A 12,542-nucleotide genomic window follows, 5' to 3' on the forward strand; every position below is an offset into this window, starting at 1 on the left:
GAGACAAAAAAAAATCCTGTTAATCTTAGGCTAATTACATACAATAATTTTGAGAATTTGCTCATTGCCCTGAGTGTTTTCTGTTTCCTGAATGTAAGCAAAAGTTTAGCCGCTGAATTTAATGACTGTTGATACTATTTCATCCTTTATCTCAAATTAAAATAACTGTGGAAGAACGAATTGTGAACAGAGACTATCATATGAATGCAAAAATATACTCTTGTAAGTAATAATAGACAACACCACGCACAAGCATCATATTAGTTTCCACTAATATTTTTTTAAAAGCTTCAGACTTTCAAAGAGAAAGGGGGGATTTCAGATTGATAAGCACAAGGATTTAAACTTAAATAATAGCAGGTAACATATATGAAGTTTCTTTTAACACAGTTTTTTCATATTTTATTCTGCAACAATGCCCAGCTGATTTCTTTAAAGAATTAACGGATACGTAGAGTTGAGCCGAAGGTAACGATACGGCCAAAAACGCTGGACTATACCTCAACTAGGCCCTTGAAGAAAATGCGTATTTTGGAGACTTGCACCCTCAGAGCTTGTTCAGGTAATACCAGGCAGAATGTTCCCACCTGAATCTTGTAACGCTAGGATTTTGTCTGATTCACGTGGATTAAATAGCGTCTCACATTTGGGTTCTTACACATTTGTGAACCACAAAATTGAACAGAAAAATAGTTACCTTCAAAAACCAGTGAAAGATTTTGAAAACCAGGTAAAATCTCACTTGGAAGCACAGTGTGGTCTAGAACCCTCCATCTCTCCCCTAGTTGCCACTCTTTTACTGAAAACCAAAGCAATGGTACCTGCACGACCAGCACTCTAGGTCAGTGGTGGCCCTTATACATCACGACCTCATAATTAGAAACACGGTCTAAATGTGTGCTTCTGTAAAGAACAAGCACGTAATTCTCAGAGATATTTACATTTCCAGGTCTCTTAACTACGTCATAATTTACTCCGTGAGCTACGGTGCATACATAATTTTAGCGTTTTTTATTTTTTGGACAAAATGCCAAATAACAAATAATGCGACGGGGCGTTATCAAGGTAACAGAGAACCTGATTTGAGATTTATTCTTCATTTTTCACCTGTCAACTCAAATAGCACAGTTTTTTCTGCTGTAAAAAATCCTTACCTGGGAATCTTTGTCTTGTGTTATTAATATTAAGCATTAGTGTCTAGATTCCCCTCTAAGCTTCCAAACTGCCTGAAATCAGAGGCCGTATTGTATGCCTCTCTCTACTTCACCTTGACATGAGAATTGCCTTCAATTTTGTAAAGGTCAACAATTTGCCAGGAACTGAATATGTGGTTGAGGGCATATGCAAAAACACCTGGGAGCCCATGCATCGCTCTGAGTGCACTTCGGATGGAAAGTGTTCTTCCTTCCATTAAAGTCCTCAACGCCGAGGGACCTTTTCCCTTTTCCTGTTTATTTCCTACTATACCTCTTTATTGGCCCTTTGATATTTCTTTAATTTGGCACAGATAATAGATTGTGGAGATCCAGAATAGAGTTCGCCCCTTCGTGGCATTAATTTTTAGGTTTGTTTGGGTTGGGAATGTGTTTGTCGCTTCAATTCGGTCTTGTAGTCTGTACGTAGGCAGCATAACATATGCACCGTAATGGAGTGTGTCGGGTATGAAGAGTCGAGCCATTAGGCAGTGCATTAAGCAAAGCCTCTCCAGCTAGTGCGCTGAGCCTGGCTAGATCTTAGAGAGGCCAGACCTATGCACACAGAGCCCTTGAGATGCATTTTCTTGCTCTCTCTTTGTTTGTATTCTCTGATGTTTGCAGATGCGATGTGAGTCTTTTGATTGATTCCATTTGGTTGGTTCAATGAGCATGCCCAATGGGCTTTGTTCCCCATGAGTTGAGACAGCGAAGAACTATAATGAAATGTTTCCACCTGCGCATAAAGATCTTATCATACACTACAGCAAACTGTATCACATTCAATGCTGATGGATTTTCTGAGACTGTTAACCATTAACAAAATGCTCTTTTAATGGGCCTACAAAATCCATAAACATCAAACACCCATAGTCCAATATGTCTAAATGATCTTTCCTCCACCCAAAAAACTCAAGCTTTCATACATGCCTTACATTAGGTGGGTGCATCAAATATGAATACTTTTGATTAACAATCATCTGAGCAACTGCCTTGTTTCAGCATGTAATTTTTTGTCGGATGACCTGTGAAGTCCATTTCACATTTCAAAAGACTGACCCGGCTACCGCTCCCTTTTGAATTTTGACTTAAAGATAGATTGAAACAATTTGTACCTTTATTTGCATTCGTATTTGCTTATTCCCAGAGATTTCTCTATAGTTTAAATTACAAGTAGGCTACACACAGAATTCCACCCCATCAAATTGATTTGCTTATTATAATCTTTCTCCTCTAACAACCTGTTTCTCAGTTACCTTAACGTCTCAATTATGTTGCTACTTTATGGAAAACCATTTCTTTAAGGCTTTTAGTTACTTTTCCTGGTGTGATTTCTTTTTCTAAAAATCTGTTGAATAAACTTCCCTTAACCTACTTTCCAGTAACTTACTATTAGGCTGTCCCTAATGATCACATAATTGTTTTCTTTCTGTAGAAATTAATTTCATAAAGTCTCCTTTTTAGCATTAGTAGAATGGATAGGAACAAGTACATCAGAATTGTCACATTTTATAGAAATTATAATTGTCATAATTAATAGAAATATTATGACATTTATGGAAAAAGTTTTCAGTACATGGTGACACTTCACCAAAGAGGAAATAAGTACATAGACTAGTGCCCACGTATACTAAGTTATAGTGACAGGATATGAATGGCCAAAGCAGTTAGCTCACCATTTTGTGCTTACAAGTTTTTAGAAATTATATAAAATACTTACGGTTCTCACAACTGAGACGCTGCCAGTAGAAATAAGAAACATGAGGGCACAGACTTTTTAGAAATCGATTTGATCAAACTTTTGAAAAGTCTCAGATTATTCATATCTGAGAATTATATCAATGCCCTTAGGGATTGCAATATTTATAGGCAGCCATTTGAAGAGTGCCTGAAGCTAGTAACGTTAGAAAACTTGTGGGTGCCCGGGTGGCTCAGTCAGCTAAGCGTCCAACTCCTGGTTTTGGCTCAGGTCGTGATCTCATGGTTTGTAGGCTCGAGGTCCGCGTCAAGCTCTGTACTGGCAGCACAGAGCCTGCTTGGGATTCTCTCTCTCTCCCTCTGTCTCTGCCCCTCCCCCACTCTTGCTATCTCTGTCTCTCTCAAATCAAAATAAATAAATAAACTGAAAAATTAAAAAAAGGGGCGTCTGGGTGGCTCAGTCGGTTAAGCGGCCGACTTCAGCTCAGGTCATGACCTCGCGGTTCGTGAGTTCGAGCCCCGCGTCAGGCTCTGTGCTGACAGCTCAGAGCCTGGAGCCTGTTTGAGATTCTGTGTCTCCCTCTCTCTGCCCCTCCCCCGTTCATGCTCTGTCTCTCTGTCTCAAAAATAAATTTTAAAAAAAGTTAAAAAAAAAAGTTAAAAAAAGAAAGAAAACTTAAGAAAGGCCTAACAAAAATGCCAAAACTCAAGAGGACATGTAGAACGCATTGGGATGCAATCCGGTGTTGTTAAGAGACCAGCCTCATGTGTGTGGTCTGTTTAAATGTCAATGTCAACACTTACCAATTGCGTTGCCTAAAGCGAAGTACTTAGTACCCCTGGCTAGGTGCAGCCACTGGACCCATCCAAGCCTGCAACACCTAAAACCCTCCAAATTTCACAATCCTGGGGGACGGGTTTAATTTGGGCAACTAGGTTATTTATTCCTGGTGCTTCGGAGATCATTCATGGTGGGATTCCAGCATGCTGACCTAGACCCTCTAAAACCTCACATCAGAAATCATATTACATGGCATCTGTAGGGTGATACTGACTTCTCCATCTCACTGCTAATTTGTTCCACCCAGAAAACAAACACACCTGGCATAACATTCATGTTCTGTTTATCCCAGGTGATTTCCAAAGAGTTACGTAAAATTTAAGAATGTACCTTTTCCTTCTTAACATCTCCAGGAGAATGATGAAAATACTCAGACAAGAGTTCATGACAGTTGTTGGGGTTTTACCCCCGCACCAGGTTAACAGAGTTAAATACTAGTTCTCACATCGCCTAAGACCAATACAATTACATTATCTAAGTGTTTCAAGATAAGTGTTTAAGATAAAGTGTTTAAGTGTTTAAGATAAAATTTGCTTTTCTTTGAATATTTTGTCTTTACCCAGATACCCATTTTAATTTTTCTTCTTTATAGATCTACTTAATATTATTTGGAAAAAAAAATGTTGAAATTACTGTCAAATACAGGTCGAAATTATATTTGTTCTGAATATATTGTAGTCAACAAAGTCAGTTATTACAGATAGTACATTAATATATTTCCCTTAAATTAGCTAAAATCCCCCCCAAATCCTTGTCTCCATGCCCTTCACCAATGTTCATATCACTAATCCACTATGGGATGGGATATAGGGCCATAAGGAGGAACACAGTTTTCACATGCACTTTGTAATGGGGCCTGTCTACGCTTGCCCCTTTCCCTTGGCCGTGGGAACATACCTGGGCAAATTTGCTGCCAGATAAAACATGTGGACCAAAGTCAAGGCTTCAGTCCATTTTGGCTCGGATCACACAGAGCCCAGGGAGTGATTGCATCAAGACCAAAAGACCAACTTTCCTAAGCCTGGCCTAAATCATTCGTTCATAGAATTGTGACCTAAGAAAACACTGGTTGCTAATTCAATGATGTGGTGGCTTCATCGATGCCTGATACAGAAACAAACAGAGAACATTTTGCACGCACGAAATAAAATAAACTTTCCAAAAAATGCCACGACTGTGGAAATCAAGGAAAGCGTGCGTTATTTTGTTGGAAAAGTGCCAAGGCTAAGTTCCGATCAATGACAGTCCAGTTCTGACCTATGGCAGTGCCGCTCGTGGTTTTAAAGTTACACATAGGATATGCTCGCATCACTCTGTACTTTAGGTGCCATAGACATAAAGATTTTGCAAGTATGTGAGTACGTGTGCGTGCGTGCACTCGTGTGAATACAGTCAGTCCTCGTTATTTGTAGACTCTGGTGAATTTGCCTAGTCGCTGAAACTTATTTGTAACCTTAAATCAGTGCTTGCACTGCTTTCGTGGTCATTCACAAACGTGTCAAGTGGTAAAAAAAAAAAAAAATTTAAATTGTTGGACAAGCATGGTCCTGACTGAGGCAGAGCAAGGCATCAGCACTCTGCCTTCCTGTCTCAGCTTTCATATTGCAAACCAGTTGTCTTTTTAAGATCTATTTACTGTCACTCTTTTTTGTTTTTTGCATTTTGGTGCTTTTTGTTAGTGAATTCGCTGCTTACAAAGGCTCCCGAGCAAAGTGCTAACATGCTTTGTAGTACTCTTTTTTTTTTTTTTTTAAGTTTTTAAATGTTGTTTATTTTTGAGAGAGAGAGAGAGAGACAGAGAATGAGCAGGGGAGGAGCAGAGAGAGAGGTAGACACAGAAAGCGAGGCAGGCTCCAAGCTCTGAGCTGTCAGCACAGACCCCTATGCAGGGGCTCAAATTCACAAACCATGAGATCATGACCTGAGCCAAAGACCGAGGCTCAACCAACTGAGCCACCCAGGCGCCCCTGCGTTCTAGTATTCTTAAGCATAAGAAGGCTGGGATGTGACTTATGGAGAAAATATAGGAGTGAGATAATCTCCGCTCATGTGTGCGGTTCTCGTACTCCTGGCCATCAGTTCAACGCTGACGGATCAACAACACGGTGTGTTCAAAAACGGAAGAGATAATTTGCCGGTCTTCACCTGTGGCTGCTCTGGAAAGTGCCAAAGGCACTTCTCCAATGAGTGTTAAAAGCGTGAGAAAGATGGAAACTGCAGCTAACTGGGTGGATTCATGAGCTATCAGCTGATGAAAAATGAACGATAGTGGGCATCATCATCGTGGGGCTGAAAGCCACAGAGATCTACACATTACCCAGAGTCAGAAAAATGTTAAGCTCGGCTAATGCCAGCTAGCTCCCACATGTCATAAGGTGGTACGGACGTTATCTTTGCAGGAGAGGCAGGGTTCTGCGGATCGGGAGGATATGGAAGGATTTTTTAGATTCCTGATAAGTGTTATACAAGACAGGGTTATGTGTAAGAGCAGGTTTTCTACACCGATAACAGTTACTATTTTTCTCTTTTTAACAAGGACATTGGCAAACAACCCTATATAACAAAAATGATGTGGCACTTGGTGAAAGCATACCCAGAGAAGCGCGGGAACCTATATTTCCCCTAGGAGCCTCAGCCTAGTACTTGCTAATTTAGTGTTACAGCAACTTTGTAGAGCATTATTATCATAGGCAACGAGAATCAGCTCTGTGTGAGTGTGTGTGTGTTTTAAGGAACATGTTGACAGTACAGAAGTTAAATGTTTTGTTCCTTCCCTTCTCATACCCATCTCAAACCCAGTACTCATTTATGCAGGTAAATGTAAAATCATAACTACTTCGTTTTAGCTCTCAGGGTAGTTGTGCTTGGGCCTTGGAAAAACACTGTGTATCTATCTGTTTATCATTCTATGTACCTATTATCTATCTATCTATCTCTCTATCTACCTATCATCTATCATCTATATCTATCCATACATAGATGTAAAATTTTAACATAAGTCACTCTTTTTTCACTTACATTATAATTGTATCATTTTTTGATATATGTGAAGTTGGTTATATTAAATACGAGGATTAAATATGAGACTTTCAGGATGGTAAAGGGAACATTACAAAAAAAAAAAAAAAAACAATTTGGGTCCAGTAAGATTAAATGCTGCTAAGGTATATTACTTACACATTGAAGAGGGGTCAGAAGGTCTCTAAATTATAATTCAGAATTTCAAATATAATTCTAATGAGAAAAGTAGACGAGCAGAGGAAGATGATTTAATAAATGATGATGTGAAAACTGTTAATCATTTGGAAACAACACATTTAGATTCCTAATGCAAACCTTACATCAAATAAATTCCACATGAAATTGATTGCCTGTAAACTCAGAAATAATCAAGCATGCTAAAGAGTAAAAATATTTTTAAAATGACACAACGTTTGGGGTGCCCGGTTGGTTCAGTTTGGTTAAGCGTTTGGCACACGTGACTTCGGCTCAGGTCATGACATCACCGTTCAGGAGATGGAACCTCATATTTGGCTTCACGTTAACAGCATGGAGCCTACTTGGGATTTTGTCTCCCTCTCTCTCTGTTCCTCCCCCACTCATGCTCCCATGCCCATGCTCTCTCTCTCTCTCTCTCTCTCTCTCTCTCAAAATAAATAAACTTTTAAAAAAGGACAAAACTTAACATACTACAGAAACTCTAAAAGAGAACTCTTGACTATACAAAGTTTAAAGCTGGGGGAAAGAAACCACCTTAAACAAAGCTGAAAGATACAATGGGAAGTGATAAGGCTTTTGGGATTAGATGAGGAGAGAGTGGGTAGAGGGTTTAGGATCAATAATGGCAAGTCAGGAAAAGGTTTGTTCTTACATCCTGGTGTTAAGTACATTGGTACAACGTTTCTAAAAAAGTAGTGGGCCATATATACGTTAAAGAAAACTAAAATCTAACACATTTCACCTGGCAATTCCACATTGAGGGATGTGCATCAAGTAAAGAGTTGAGTAAGTGCATATTGCACACACGTACACACACACACACACACACACACACCACATGTACACCACACATATATCAAACAAATGACATTCTTTACAGCCTTGTTGGTTTTGGTGACACATTAGAAGCAACCTAATTTGAGCAGCTAAGGATTTGCTGAGTAAAATTGTTGAAGTTATTTTAGGAAAACTGTTGATAGGATAGAAGAAAAGCTTGAAATCTCAGAAAAGAAAAGGAAGAGGGGGAAGGAGGGGGGAAGGATGAGAAGAAGGAAAAGAAACCCTCTTTCAAGGCCATCAGGAGTCTAGAGAACCCTCTGGAAAGAGGACTGACAGGTTTCATTTATGGGTATAATGGAAATTGAGAAAAAAAATGTAGGCAAAATCTAACAATAGTTTCCTAATCTGGAAAATGGAAAAAAAAAAAAAAACAAACAATGAAAATAAATGCCAAGAATTGCATGGTTAATCATAATTTAATCTATGACCCGTTTGGCATTTACATTATGTCTTCACCTTTATATGTAGTTCTTTGATGAGGCTTATCCAATAAATATCAGTCTGCATTTCTATTTTAATCAGGGTACATTTCTAGAAATGAATAATCAGCTCAAAGAACAGTGATTTTTATAAGGCTTTTGAACAATAGAAGGAGATTCTCTTTACCACAAATATGTACCGACAGGCTTTCCTTAGGATTAAGACAGGTATTAAGATTTTTCTAAGTTGCACATATTTGACATTCAAAGCAGATCTAAGTTATTCTCTAAGTTTTTATATATTAAAAAAATCAAATAAATGCAGATGACTCCTGGTGTAATCCAGAGAAGGCACATCCTTCCAATTTCTACCAAATCCAATCATTCTTCTTTTTCCTCCTCTCCTTTTCTTTCTATTTTGGAGGCAACAGCCTTAAATCTGGGGGGCAACTAAGACATAGGGGAAAATTAGTTTCAAACTATGTAGTTTTGACAGAGGTTTTACTCTTATTCCGGTATTGCTAGGGCTCAATGACGCTTTATTGAATCTTACATTTTTCTTTATATCGCTGAGAAATAAAATGTTTCAGATGGACTGTAAGTGCAGTTTTACGAAGAAAAGAAACTATATGAAATGGACACTTTTGTTCTCAACATATCTGTTACTGGTGTTATTTTCAGTCATAAATCTGTTTGCTCTACACAAGAACAAGTTGTTTTTGCTGCCTTAAGAATAGAGTCAATATAGTTACCGGGGAGTGTGCGGCGTTCCGTACTTCCTGCACATCATGAACTAAATTGTCAATGGAGTAATTCCTAAGAAGCTTTGTTATTAGTCCCCATGTGAGAAGCAGAACGAACAGCTTGATTTTTAAAGCCCAGACTGTAGTGCTGGCAGTTATTGAAATCGCATTTTTCTATATAAATGTAAAACGTTACAGTAAAAGTTATTGCAAAGAATAAGTACAGACCCCACCATCCTATTTTCGCTGAAGGGGGGCCCTGACTCTAACAGCACCTCGAGAGACACCTGTCTCCCCTCCTCCATACTGACTCCCAGAGATTTCCCTTCACTTCTTGTACTGGCAGGAGCGTTGAACGCTGAGGGCAGGTGATACGTGTAAAAAAAAAAAAAAAAAAGGCCAAGCCCTTAGTTTTCAAGGTAATAGATTTGTGTGTTCCACATCCTGCATCCTGTACCCTTCCAAGTAGGATTTAGTCAAACTCTTTCAGATATTTGTAATTTTCTTTCAGAGTTCCTCACCAGGTTGATCACGTCCATAAAAAAGTATGGCACTTTTCCATCAACCATGGGGTGACCATATTTTCCTTCCGTCAACTGCAGATGTCAATGCATTTATTGAGTCAGCTCAAATCCCCTAACGCGGCCCTTTTATTTTTACGTAAATATTTAGTTTTTAAAGTTCCGAACCACGTTGGATACTTGTCCTTAATCTGTATAAAATCTTGGCAGCGATTCAAAATAATTTAACTTACCTTCGTGTTACTCTGTTCCACAGAAATAGTAGGGATAAAAATGAGATTCTCAGTGTTATCTTTTATGACTTCTCATCTGTTAATTTAATGTACTTATTTTAATTTTTTATTTATTATTAATTGGGTCATTCTTTGAGCGCCATGTTGAACATCAACATGAAGCCAGTTCTGTGGGATCATCGAATCATTTCTATCCCACCAAGCATTGTATTCAAGGCATTGTCAATGCGAAATTTTGCATGTGTCTAACATTTAAAAATGAAGGAGGGGAAGGAAAGAACATACATAAAATATTATTGTTGTAAAAATATTGCGGTACTATAAGCAGGAGTTTTTTGCTTTGCGAAAAGAATATTATGAGAAGCAATAGATTTCTGTAGGGCTGAAGGCAAGGCAACCTTGGTTTTGTTGGAATTGAGTTTTGACAAAACAGTGAATGTGATCATCCTTACGCTGTGCGCTACAGGAAAACCCTGCCATGACCAAGTTCAGTATCTACTAATGCCAAATGTTCCTGACAAATGATCTTAGTCTTTTGAATAAATCCTTGATTTACCATTCCAGGCCTTTCTTTTTCCCCACCCAGTACTTCTGGTTTATAATTCTAGGACGCTACTTACCATTTCTCAAACGCACAATGCATTTTTATGCCACCATGCTCTAATTGGCACACGAGTTAGACAGGAGGAATCATCCAAGCACCAGGAAAAGGGGAATAAAATTGCCCTGGGAGATTAAACTGTAAAATCAACATGTAAAGAAGAAAATTCAATTTAGAGAGACTGAAAGCCTCCAGGGTCAGCAGGATTTAACTCTAAAGGATTAAATATATTAACATATCTAAAGAAAGAATAAAAGAACTCAGAGGAACTGTGAGAGAATCTGAGTAAGCCTGGACTTTGGGGAGGGGTGGGGATGAGCTCACAGAGTGTCAGAAAAGGATAATCAAGAGAGATGACTGTTCATCTATCAAACAAAAAATCTATAGAAACTACATATGAGTGTATATATGTTTACACTCATATACACACTCACATTCATACACATATTTATCTCTATCCCTGTATGTACCCGCCCGTCATCTCTCTCTGTCTCCATCCTTTTATTTTTAAGTTCGTTTATCTATTTAGAGAGAGTGTGTGTGCACCTGTGCATGTGTGTGCCCTAGTGGGTGGTGAGGGGCAGAGTGATAGAGATAGAGATGATAGAGAGAGAGAGAGAGACACAGAGAGAGAGAGAGAGGGAACCCCCAGCAGGCTCCACACTGCCAGTGCAGAGCCCATCACAGGGCTCGAACCCATGAACCATGAGATCATGACCTGAGCCAAAACCAAGAGCAGGATACTCAACAGACCGAGTTTCCATCTATCTGTCCTCATATACATACATACACATATGGTTGCTAGCTATTCTCTCTAAATTTAGACTATCTGCCATTCTAATAAGTGGAATAGAGGAAGTTGTATTTAAATTTTAAAATGCATATGCAATATTCTATTTCTAGTTCATATTTAAAAATGAACATATCTACCTCAAAGCATCTTTTTTTCCTAAATATCTTCACTTATTCATGCATGCATGCATCCATTCATTAAAATATATTTCTTGAATAGGATGTCTTCTCAGTGTTAAATATTAAAGGAAGACTATTTTTTTTTCACCAGACTATATATAGTCTATTTCACTACTGAATTCATGCACGACTCAAAGCACTAAGATTTCTTCAAGTCCTTGCTTTCATGAAAGAAGTCTATATAGACTTATTTTGGCAAATGTAAAATTAATAAGCAGCACGGTATTTTGCAAAATGTTTGCCGCTTACTTTCGTAATACTACACTGTAATGTACGTGTATACAAAAAGACTTTTTAAATGATAAAATAGAATTTTATGTATTCAGTTCTGTGTTTTTTTCAGTTTTGTTTTCCATAAAAGCTTTCGTTTTCCTGGACTGAGATTATAAATATATATGATTTGAGAGTGTGCGTGTGTGTGTGTGTGTGTGTGTGTCTGTATTATATATACCTGCAAGCCATTTGATATTTGCCGGATAGAGTTTCACTAATTTAGATCAATATCCCTGAAATCTTTGGGAGTGAGAGTGTTGAATTTATTTTACTTATTTATCTGTTTGTTTGTTGATTTATTTATTTGTTTATATATTTTTGAGAGTGTTGACTTTATTGAGGCTAGTGCTCTGGGGAAGCAGCGGAGATCAGAAGCCCCTCCCCCCAGCTCCTGTGTTCCCAAGAAAGCACAAAGGAATGCCTTCCCCTGTGTGATATAAGCCCCACTTCCCCCCTTCCTTAATGACTCCCTTGTTCTGTACACGGACATCCTGTCCTTTTTGAGAAGTTCCTGGTTAACAAAATGTCTCCGTATTGCGATGGCTTGAGTAGAATCACAGACCTAGGGCTGAGGAAGTTCATTTTATGGACGTCGAAGTTGGCGAATTCATCAGGGAACTCTCTTGCCTTCTCTCCCAGTATGCATCACCCTCGGAGCCATGGCAAGTGCTAATCCCTTTGTGGGATCCCCTTCCCACATGTCCTCCCTGGCAATCTACTCAGATTTCACAAGTTTCAGCCAAAAATGTCACCTTTTTATGAACGCTTTTCTGACCCATTACGTTATTATTTGATTCTCTTTTAAATTATAAGTCCTATCACAATTTGTTATAATTCTTTGCTTATATGTGTCCCTCACGGTTCACATTTCTGGGTACCTGACAGACACACTAGGTAATCAGTAAATGTTTATTGACTGCTCAGTGTTGAATGAACGATGCATGAATAATGAAAAGATGCATTAGGAATAGTTCTCCCTACTTGCAATG

The sequence above is a fragment of the Panthera leo genome, chromosome A1 (assembly GCF_018350215.1).
Source record: "Panthera leo isolate Ple1 chromosome A1, P.leo_Ple1_pat1.1, whole genome shotgun sequence".
Lineage (NCBI taxonomy): Eukaryota > Metazoa > Chordata > Mammalia > Carnivora > Felidae > Panthera > Panthera leo.